Raw genomic sequence first — 9,848 nt, 5'->3', positions numbered from 1 at the left:
ATGTTTGAAGATAACTAATTTTATATTTGCACATCTTTTTGGCTAACTCAAAACCATTGTCTGCTTATATGTATGTATCATCAAAACAATTTTTCACTCATTTAATGATCCAAAGTACAGCTTTGCATGTTAATGTGTATCAATTATCTCTGCCACATTCAGTGGTCACATAGTAGTCCAGCCTCTGGATACACTGCCATTTACAAATACAGGCCATTAAGTGACTCCTTAATACACTGCTATTGTAAATAGTGCTGAGAATAGCATATTGTATATTATTTATTTCTAATTATTTCCTAAAGATATTTTACATCAATAAGCTTCATGGCTCAAGGAAATACTTATTTTTCAATGTGGTACATAACCACCAAACTATCTGAAAAGTCCAAAACAACTTAAATTTTAAGTAGTATAAGTAACATCATTCCTTATCTTCACAAAGCTTGAGATGGAAAATGGGATTTTATGCCTCTTTTTAAAATATTTTATTTATTTGAAATTAAGAACACCAGCAGAGGGGAAGGGGAAAGAGAAAAGCAGACTCTCCACTGAGCAGGGAGCCTCACCAGGGGCTAAGCTCCAGGACCCAGAGATCATGACCCTGAGAGGAGGTCAGAAGAGGCCAACTGACTCAGCCATCCAGGGGCCCCTATCTCATTCCTGTAATAACTTCCCTGTAAAACGAAGATGTTCTTTTTCTCCAAAACATATGTTGTAAATATTTTGCAAGTACATTCTCTTTTATTTTGCTAATATTACTTTCTGATTCAGAGGCGTTTTTTTTTGTGTCTGTGGCTGAATCAAACTCCAGAATTTTTGCTTTTAATGTCATGAGCCCCTCTACTGCTCGCCCCGACTCCTCCCGCCCGCCTCAAAAGCCCTGTTACCTGTTCTTCCTGTCCCTTTTATTTAAGTCATGTAAACCAAAAACCAGCAACTGCTGTATCTCCTGCATTTTTTCTGTATCGCCCTCAATCACAGCTCTGTGGATTCCCCGGAGATCTTGATATCTGATGTGGTATCCGGGACCGGGGCTGTGGAAGCTGTCAACAGTCATAGTCATAGGCGGCGACCTGACCCTCAGAGGCCTGAGGTTGAAGCCGAAGCGCAGCAGGCCCCACCCATTCCGCGCTGTAGATCTCTTTTTCATAATGAAGCCGACAGGCTTCAGTGACACAGGTTTCACCGCCTCTAGTGCGATACACTCCCGCGCCAGCAATAAGGCAAGTGGGCCTCGCCTCAATGTCTCAGGGACTAAGCCCAACGACTTAGAATCTTCCTACGCAGAACCAGTGTAACCTAGCAACGCTGCTAAATGCGAATGCGCCTGCGCACCTCAGAAGCTGGCATCCCTGCGCATGCGCACAGAGGGCAGTGGCCAAGGGTGCCCAAAGCATATATGCGAGGAGGCCCAAGCCTCTCAAATCTCTGAGATCCCCTGTGAGCTGGCTGGCTTCCCTTTAGAAGTTGGTGGGATGACTGAGAATTTGGGGACATTTGCAAAATCCTCTGGGGTGTGGAAATGTAGTCTTCTGGGCCTGTGAGTGGCTCAGTGGTTGAGCATCTGCCTTTGGCTTCGGTCATGATCCGGGGTTCCTGGGATCAAGTCTTGCATCGCACACCCCACAGGGAGCCTGCTTCTCCCTCTGCCTATGTCTTGCCTCTCTCTCTCTCTCTCTCTCTCTCTCTCTCTCTCTCTCTGTGACTATCATAAATAATAAAAATTTTTAAAATTTAAAATAAAAAAAATAACATCACTCATTGAGCCCTGCACCACGCAGGGGGCTGATCAGCTCCCCCAAGTGCCCACACCTGAAAGTCAGCACAAAGGCCCCTCCACCAGAAGAATTGATATCAATCAATTAATAACCAAATTAATAACCAAATTTAAGACATACTTAGATAATAATACACTTATACTTGGTGACTTCAATCTAGCGCTTTCTACATTTGATAGGTCTTCTAAACACAACACCTCCAAAGAAACGAGAGCTTTAAATGATACACTGGACCAGATGGATTTCACAGATATCTACAGAACTTTACATCCAAACTCAACTGAAAACACATTCTTCTCAAGTGCACATGGAACTTTCTCCAGAATAGACCACATACTGGGTCACAAAACAGGTCTGAACCGATACCAAAAGATTGGGATCGTCCCCTGCGTATTCTCAGACCATAATGCCTTAAAATTAGAACTAAATCACAACAAGAAATTTGGAAGGACGTCAAACACGTGCAGGTTAAGAACCCTCTTGCTAAAAGATGAAAGGGGAAACCAGGAAATTAAGGAAGAATTAAAAAGATTCATGGAAACTAATGAGAATGAACATACAACAGTTCAAAATCTTTGGGATGCAGCAAAACCAGTCCTGAGGGGGAAATACATCGCAATACAAGCAGCCATTCAAAAACTGGAAAGAACTCAAATACAAAAGCTAACCTTACACCTAAAGGAGCTAGAGAAAAAACAGAAAATAGATCCTACACCCAGGAGAAGAAGAGAGTTACTAAAGATTCGGGCAGAACTCAATGAAATCGAGACCAGAAGAACTGTGGAACAGATCAACAAAACCAGGAGTTGGTCCTTTGAAAGAATTAATAAGATAAACCATTAGCCAGCCTTATTAAAAAGAAGAGAAAGAAGACTAAAATTAAAATCATGAATGAGAAAGGAGAGATCACTACCAACACCAAGGAAATACAAAGGATTGTAAAAACATATTATGAAAAAAAAAACATATTATGAATAGCTATACGCCTAATGGACACATTTCTAGAAAGCCACAAACTACCAAAACTAGAACAGTAAGAGATAGAAAACCTGAACAGGCCAATAACAAGGAAGGAAATTGAAGCAGTCATCAAAACCCTCCCAAGACACAAAAATCCAGGGCCATGTGGCTTTCCCTGGGGAATCCTATCAAAAGTTTAAAAGAAGAAATCAGGGGATCCCTGGTTGGCGCAGCGGTTTGGCGCCTGCCTTAGGCCCAGGGCGCGGTCCTGGAGACCCGGGATCGAATCCCACGTCGGGCTCCCAGTGCATGGAGCCTGCTTCTCCCTCTGCCTGTGTCTCTGCCTCTCTCTCTCTCTCACTGTGTGCCTATCATAAATAAATAAAAGTTTAAAAAAAATTTTTAAAAGAAGAAATCATACTTATTCTACTAAAGCTGTTTGGAAAGATAGAAAGAGATGGAGTACTTCCAAATTCATTCTATGAGGCAATCACCTTAATTCCAAAACCAGACAAAGACCCCACCAAAAAGGAGAATTATAGACCAATATCCCTGATGAACATGGATGTCAAAATTCTCAACAAGATACTAGCCAATAGGATACAACAATACATTAAGAAAATTATTCACCATGACCAAGTAGGATTTATTCCCTGGACACAAGGCTGGTTCAACACTCGTAAAACAATCAATGTGATTCATCATATCAGCAAGAGAAAAACCAAAACCATATGATCCTCTCAATAGATGCAGAGAAAGCATTTGATAAAATACAGCATCCATTCCTGATCAAAACTCTTCAGAGTGAAGGGATAGCGGGAACCTATCCAGAAAAGACCATATACTGGGTCACAAATCAGGTCTGAACCGATACGGAAAGATTGGGATCGTCCCTGGCATATTCTCAGACCATAATGCCTTAAAATTAGAACTAAATCACAACAAGAAGTTTGGAATGCACTTTGCAATATAATTCAAGTTAGAAACCAAAGATGCATATCAATTTCGTTAACTAGTGACACTCAAATTTTTGTCTTCTGTAGAATTTGTAACATACCAATTTAAATGAAATTTATAACTAAAATTTATTCTTTTCCCTCATTTTTTAAAATAAATTTATTTTTTATTGGTGTTCAATTTGCCAACATACAGAATAACACCCAGTGCCCATCCCGTCAAGTGCCCCCTCAGTGCCCATCACCCATTCACCCCCCCCCACCTCCCCTTCCACCACCCATAGTTCGTTTCCCAGAGTTTGGATTCTTTATGTTCTGTCTCCCTTTCTGATATTTCCCACACATTTCTTCTCCCTTCCCTTCTATCCCCTTTCACTATTATTTATATTCCGCAAATGAATAAGAACATATAATGTCTGTCCTTCTCCGATTGACTTATTTCACTCAGCATAATACCCTTCAGTTCCACCCACGTTGAAGCAAATGGTGGGTATTTGTCATTTCTTTTTTTTTATAATAAATTTATTTTTTATTGGTGTTCAATTTCCAAACATACAGAATAACACCCAGTGCTCATCCCGTCAAGTGCCCCCCTCAGTACCTATCACCCATTCACCCCCCCGCCCACCTCCCCTTCCACCACCCCTAATTCGTTTCCCAGAGTTAGGAGTCTTTATGTTCTGTCTCCCTTTCTGATACGTCCCACACATTTCTTCTCCCTTCCTTTATATTCCCTTTCACTATTATTTATATTCCCCAAATGAATGAGAACATATAATGTTTGTTCTTCTCCGACTGACTTACTTCACTCCGCATAATACCCTCCAGTTCCATCCACTTGAAGCAAACGGTGGGTATTTGTCATTTCTAATGGCTGAGTAATATTCCATTGTATACATAGACCACATCTTCTTTATCCATTCATCTTTCGATGGACACTGAGGCTCCTTCCAGAGCTTGGCTATTGTGGACATTGCTGCTAGAAACATTGGGGTGCAGGTGTCCCGGCATTTCATCGCATCTGTATCCTTGGGGTAAATCCCCAACACTGCAATTGCTGGGTCGTAGGGCAGGTCTATTTTTAACTCTTTGAGGAACCTCCACCCAGTTTTCCAGTGTGGCTGCACCAGTTCACATTCCCACCAACAGTGTAAGAGGGTTCCCTTTTCTCCACATCCTCTCCAACATTTGTGGTTTCCTGCCTTGTTAATTTTCCCCATTCTCATTGTGGTTTTGATTTGTATTTCCCTGATGACAATTGATGCAGAGTATTTTCTCATGTGTGTGTTGGCCATGTCTATGTCTTCCTCTGTGAGATTTCTGTTCATGTCTTTTGCCCATTTCATGATTGGATTGTTTCTTTGCTGTTGAGTTTAATCAGTTCTTTATAGATCTTGGAAACTAGCCCTTTATCTGATATGTCATTTGCAAATATCTTCTCCCATTCTGTAGGTTGTCTTTTAGTTTTGTTGACTGTATCCTTTGCTGTGCAAAAGCTTCTTATCTTGATGAAGTCCCAATAGTTCATTTTTGCTTTTGTTTCTTTTGCCTTCGTGGATGTATCTTGCAAGAAGTTACTGTGGCTGAGTTCAAAAAGGGTGTTACCTGTGTTCTCCTCTAGGATTTTGATGGACTCTTGTCTCACATTTAGATCTTTCATCCATTTTGAGTTTATCTTTGTGTATGGTGCAAGAGAGTGGTCTAGTTTCATTCTTCTGCATGTGGATGTCCAATTTTCCAGCACCATTTACTGAAGAGACTGTCTTTCTTCCAATGGATAGTCTTTCCTCCTTTGTCGAATATTACTTGACCATAAAGTTGAGGGTCCACTTCTGGATTCTCATTTCTGTTCCATTGATCTATGTGTCTGTTTTTGTGCCAGTACCACACTGTCTTGACGACCACAGCTTTGTAGTACAACCTGAAATCTGGCATTGTGATGCCCCCAGCTATGGTTTTCTTTTTTAAAATTCCCCTGGCTATTCGAGGTCTTTTCTGATTCCACACAAATCTTAAAATAATTTGTTCTAACTCTCTGAAGAAAGTCCATGGTATTTTCATAGGGATTGCATTAAACATGTAAATTGCCCTGGGTAACATTGACATCTTCACAATATTAATTCTGCCAATCCATGAGCATAGAATATTTCTCCATCTCTTTGTGTCTTCCTCAATTTCATTAAGAAGTGTTCTATAGTTTTTAGCCCACAGCAAATATAATTCTCAATGGGGAAGCACTGGGAGGCTTTCCCCTAAGATCACAAACAAGACAGGGATGTCCACTCTCACCACTGCTATTCAACATAATACTGGAAGTCCTAGCCTCAGCAATCAGACAACAAAAAGACATTAAAGGCATTAAAATTGGTAAAATTTATTCTTAAGGTTGACCATGAAGACCATTTAATTTATTAGCATTTGACTGAACTAAACACAGAAAGGACAAGGAGAAAAAAAGAGTTGTGGCTGCAATACTACAAAAGAAAAGAAATCCTGCAATCTGCAAAGGAAACAAGTTACAATTAAAATGCTAATTGCAAAAAAAGTGAAATGCTAATTTCATATGTAATACACTGATACATGATAGGTCACTTCTTTTGGCTAAAAAGGATATAAATCAGACGATATGGCGGGGGTGTGTGTGAGATACATGTTATACTTTGATACTGAAAACCCTTGCTTGTTAAGTCAAAATAAGCTCATGAAATTCATTAAGAAAACAAAGGAATCTGAAAGTAACATAGAGATACTGGCCTTCTGTCTTATTAGTGCTGAGAGAGAACACGAAATGGACAAGGTCTGACCCAAGATGGCACACTATCCTGCTATTATATTACTCCAGAATAATCACATCAAACAGTGAGATCTGGGGATCCCTGGGTGGCTCAAGGATTTGGCGCCTGCCTTTGGCCCAGGGCGTGATCTTGGGAGTCCTGGGTGATATCAAGTCCCACATCTGGCTCCCTGCGTGGAGCCTGCTTCTCCCTCTGCCTGTGTTTCTGCCTCTCTCTCTGTATCTATCTCTCTCATAAATAAATAAATAAATAAATAAATAAATAAATAAATAAATAAATAAATAAATAAAATCTTTAAAAAAACCATTAAAAACCAGTGAGATCTTTTAGTTCATGCCAGCCTTTCTCAGGCCTCACCCCAGCAGTTAGAAGGGGAGTACGTGTCTATCAAGAAAGACCTAATAAAAGATACATAGTTTTTTACAAGAACATAAACTTTAACTTTTTACAGTGCAACTCCCAGACCAAGAGCGGCCACTTAAAAAGAACTACATGGAAAGTTAATTACATCTGCTTTACCCTCTACATCACTAAGCTATACTGTCAGAAAAACAGATTTAAAATATAACATGGTGAAGGCACTCATCAGAATTAAATAGGGGAACAATGGTCATAAACAACTCGCAAATGTTAGTGGCACGTGACACTGGAGATTGATTACCTCACTCCTACTCTGTGGACACCACATGTCCTCTGGGAACTCTGCTCCCCATTTCCACACTCCTGGGCCCCCGTGCAAGAGCTTCTACCATTTGGAACAGCACCTGTGACCAACGGGGAGTGCACGGGTGGAGAAATGTAGCAGACAGTGCGCTGGCCCTCAAAGACTTCTGCCTTGCAGTGACACACTTTACTTCTTTTCACATTTCATTGACTAAAAAGTCACATGACCATAAGTAACATAACCTTATATGTGTCTGTGAACAGCAAATATCAGACAGTATACGGCAGGATGGATAGATGCTTACAACAATATACAAAATTCTTTTTCATTCCAAGTGAATCGTCTGAAAGAAATTTTAGGTCATACACACAAAAGCCTATGATTTCACTTCTGGCATGCAAAGTAGGTACCACTATTATCATCATTCACATATAAGGAACAGAGGTGCCACGAGGTCAGACAATGAGGTATTATCATCACACTGTTGGCATGATATTCTTGGCACAGCCAGAATCCAAGTCCAAGCAATGTAGCTCCACAGCCCCGGCCCTGAACTACCACCGCAGATGTGTGTGCACCAGAATGCAGAGCCTGGGGATCTGCACACACGGAATACTCCTTACTACACCCAATTGACCATATAGCTAAGGCACTCCAAGAGAGGTGACTAGACAAACATAATGACAATGAAATGACCTCAAGGATGAAAGACAAAGGAACAAAAGAAAAAAGAAAAGAGGCAGCGAAAGGTCCACACTTGACCTGGATGAATAATGAAAGGTGTCCTGGAGGTTGCAGGATCCCTCCCTCTAGAAATTACCTTTAGTGCCTTGAGCCTCACACCAGACTCTCTCCTTCACTCATTCAATGAGTGGTAGCTGAGTGCCTAAGGGACCAAACTAAACTTCAAGGAGTACTACTCAGTCCCTCCTCCACCGAAATCAAATGGAGCTGGTGACAAAAGTTCACTTGTAATTCTATGCTAGATTCTGGGACACATATTCCTGTGATACTGTGAATATGGTGGTGATGTCTCCAAGTCAGCCCATAAAAGCAGGTTTCAATCCATCCTATGAGGGGTGTCTGGGGGGCTCAGGCAGTTAAGCATCTGCCTTCAGCTCAGGTCATGATCTCAGAGCCCCAGGGAGGAGCCCCACATCAGGTGCTCAGCGGGGAGTCGGTCACCTTCTTTCTCTCCCTCTGCCACTTCTTACCTGCTCATTCATTCTCTCTCTCTCTCTCTCTCTCTCTCTCGTAAATGAATAAACTGTTTTAAGAAAAAAAATCTACCCTGTGAGATTCTACCTCAACCTTGACTTTTCTTCCAACAGAACTTGTGTTTCTATAGCCCTTTTCACACAACTCAGAGAAGCGTGGACCTAGCCTCTGTACAATCGCCACATCCCATTCCATCTCGGCCCTGAGGAACAGGCCACTCCCTTTTACCATCTGGGTCCACAATGAATTGTGGTCAATGTACTCTGAGAACCAATGCAGAATGTCAGGCCCACGCTCATGACCAAACACCTTCCTGGCAACAGGACATGAACTACCACCTACCCTGGCAATAAAACAAGGGTTCTGAAAACCACACAGTCCAGAGACTGAGGAGATAACGGGAGATGAAGTGGGGTATGGCTAACGCCAACACAAGGCTCGGCAAGCCAGTCACCTCCGGTCACGTACAATCACCTGTAGGATGATTTGGCAAAGCTGAATACAGTGGGAGACACATGTTCGTGCCCCAACAAATCCACTGTTAGGTAGAATAGCTCAGGAGCTTGTAACTTCCCTACTAGAATTCCTGGTCTCTGGAGATGGAGAAAAACAGGAATCACCTCCACAAGGGAAGTGAGAACTGCCTTCCTGCCTCCACTCATTCCAGGCAATCAACTACCTGCTCTTATGTGATGCTCAGGAGGAAACATCCCACGTGCATTTTTGTAGAGCAAATAGACTCCTGTTATTAAATTAGGAATCGATCCAAAAGTAAGGTGACTGTTCTGCAATGAAGCATGGTTGAATAAACACTTAAATCTCACACTAACTTTCAGAAGGCAGCTGATGTGTTACGCTGAACACAGACTACCTCGGTAGGAGACAGCCCCATCAAGCAACCATTTCGGGACATCTGTAAGAAGAGAAACTGAGCATTTCCAATGACAACCTGGCTCCTAATCACTCAGCCCCAGTCCCACGCAGATCTCTAAGAAGGGCTACATGTGGCCTCTGTCTTGAGAGTGTGAATTACAAAGGCAACTGTTTACTCAGGGTCTCAGGAATTCCTATCTTTGGCAGACTTTACCTGTTTCTGTGCCAGAAAAAAAATGTCAACTATAACGTAAGAAATAAGGTTGTCTGCTTCCTCCAACACAGCTGGCTAAACAATTACCTTGGACTGGCCAAGGAGCATTACCAGCTTCTGATGCCCAGGTCTCCACTCTGTCAGACCAGGTGGCCATGGATCATTTGCAACATCTGGCTATCTTTTCCCTTTCCTCCCACCAAGGCAAATAGGACTGCAGAGGCAAGTAACATAACCACCCCAACCGGGTTACTCTGAACCTAACACCACCTCTCCCCTTTCGAACAGTACAATTTGTTTCTAACAAGCCCTGTACCCCCCCAAGTATCTTATAAAATATTCTTTTGAATCTCACTTACTACTATGTAAATCTCACCTTCCCTCCCCCGC

At 41.9% G+C, this 9,848-nt stretch overlaps 1 non-coding gene across 1 annotated transcript; it reads right to left on the bottom strand.

The window, feature by feature from the left end:
• Window positions 1-548: 548 nt before the first annotated feature.
• MIR8864-4 (microRNA mir-8864-4) lies at window positions 549-661 on the bottom strand. The gene has a single exon (NR_128861.1). It is a non-coding gene; the product is annotated as a microRNA mir-8864-4 (primary transcript).
• Between the last annotated feature and the right edge of the window lie 9,187 nt (window positions 662-9,848).

This window comes from Canis lupus, unplaced genomic scaffold, assembly GCF_011100685.1.
Source record: "Canis lupus familiaris isolate Mischka breed German Shepherd unplaced genomic scaffold, alternate assembly UU_Cfam_GSD_1.0 chrUn_S927H1093, whole genome shotgun sequence".
Classification (NCBI taxonomy): Eukaryota; Metazoa; Chordata; class Mammalia; order Carnivora; family Canidae; genus Canis; species Canis lupus.
This window is presented reverse-complemented; position numbering and strand designations above follow the sequence as displayed.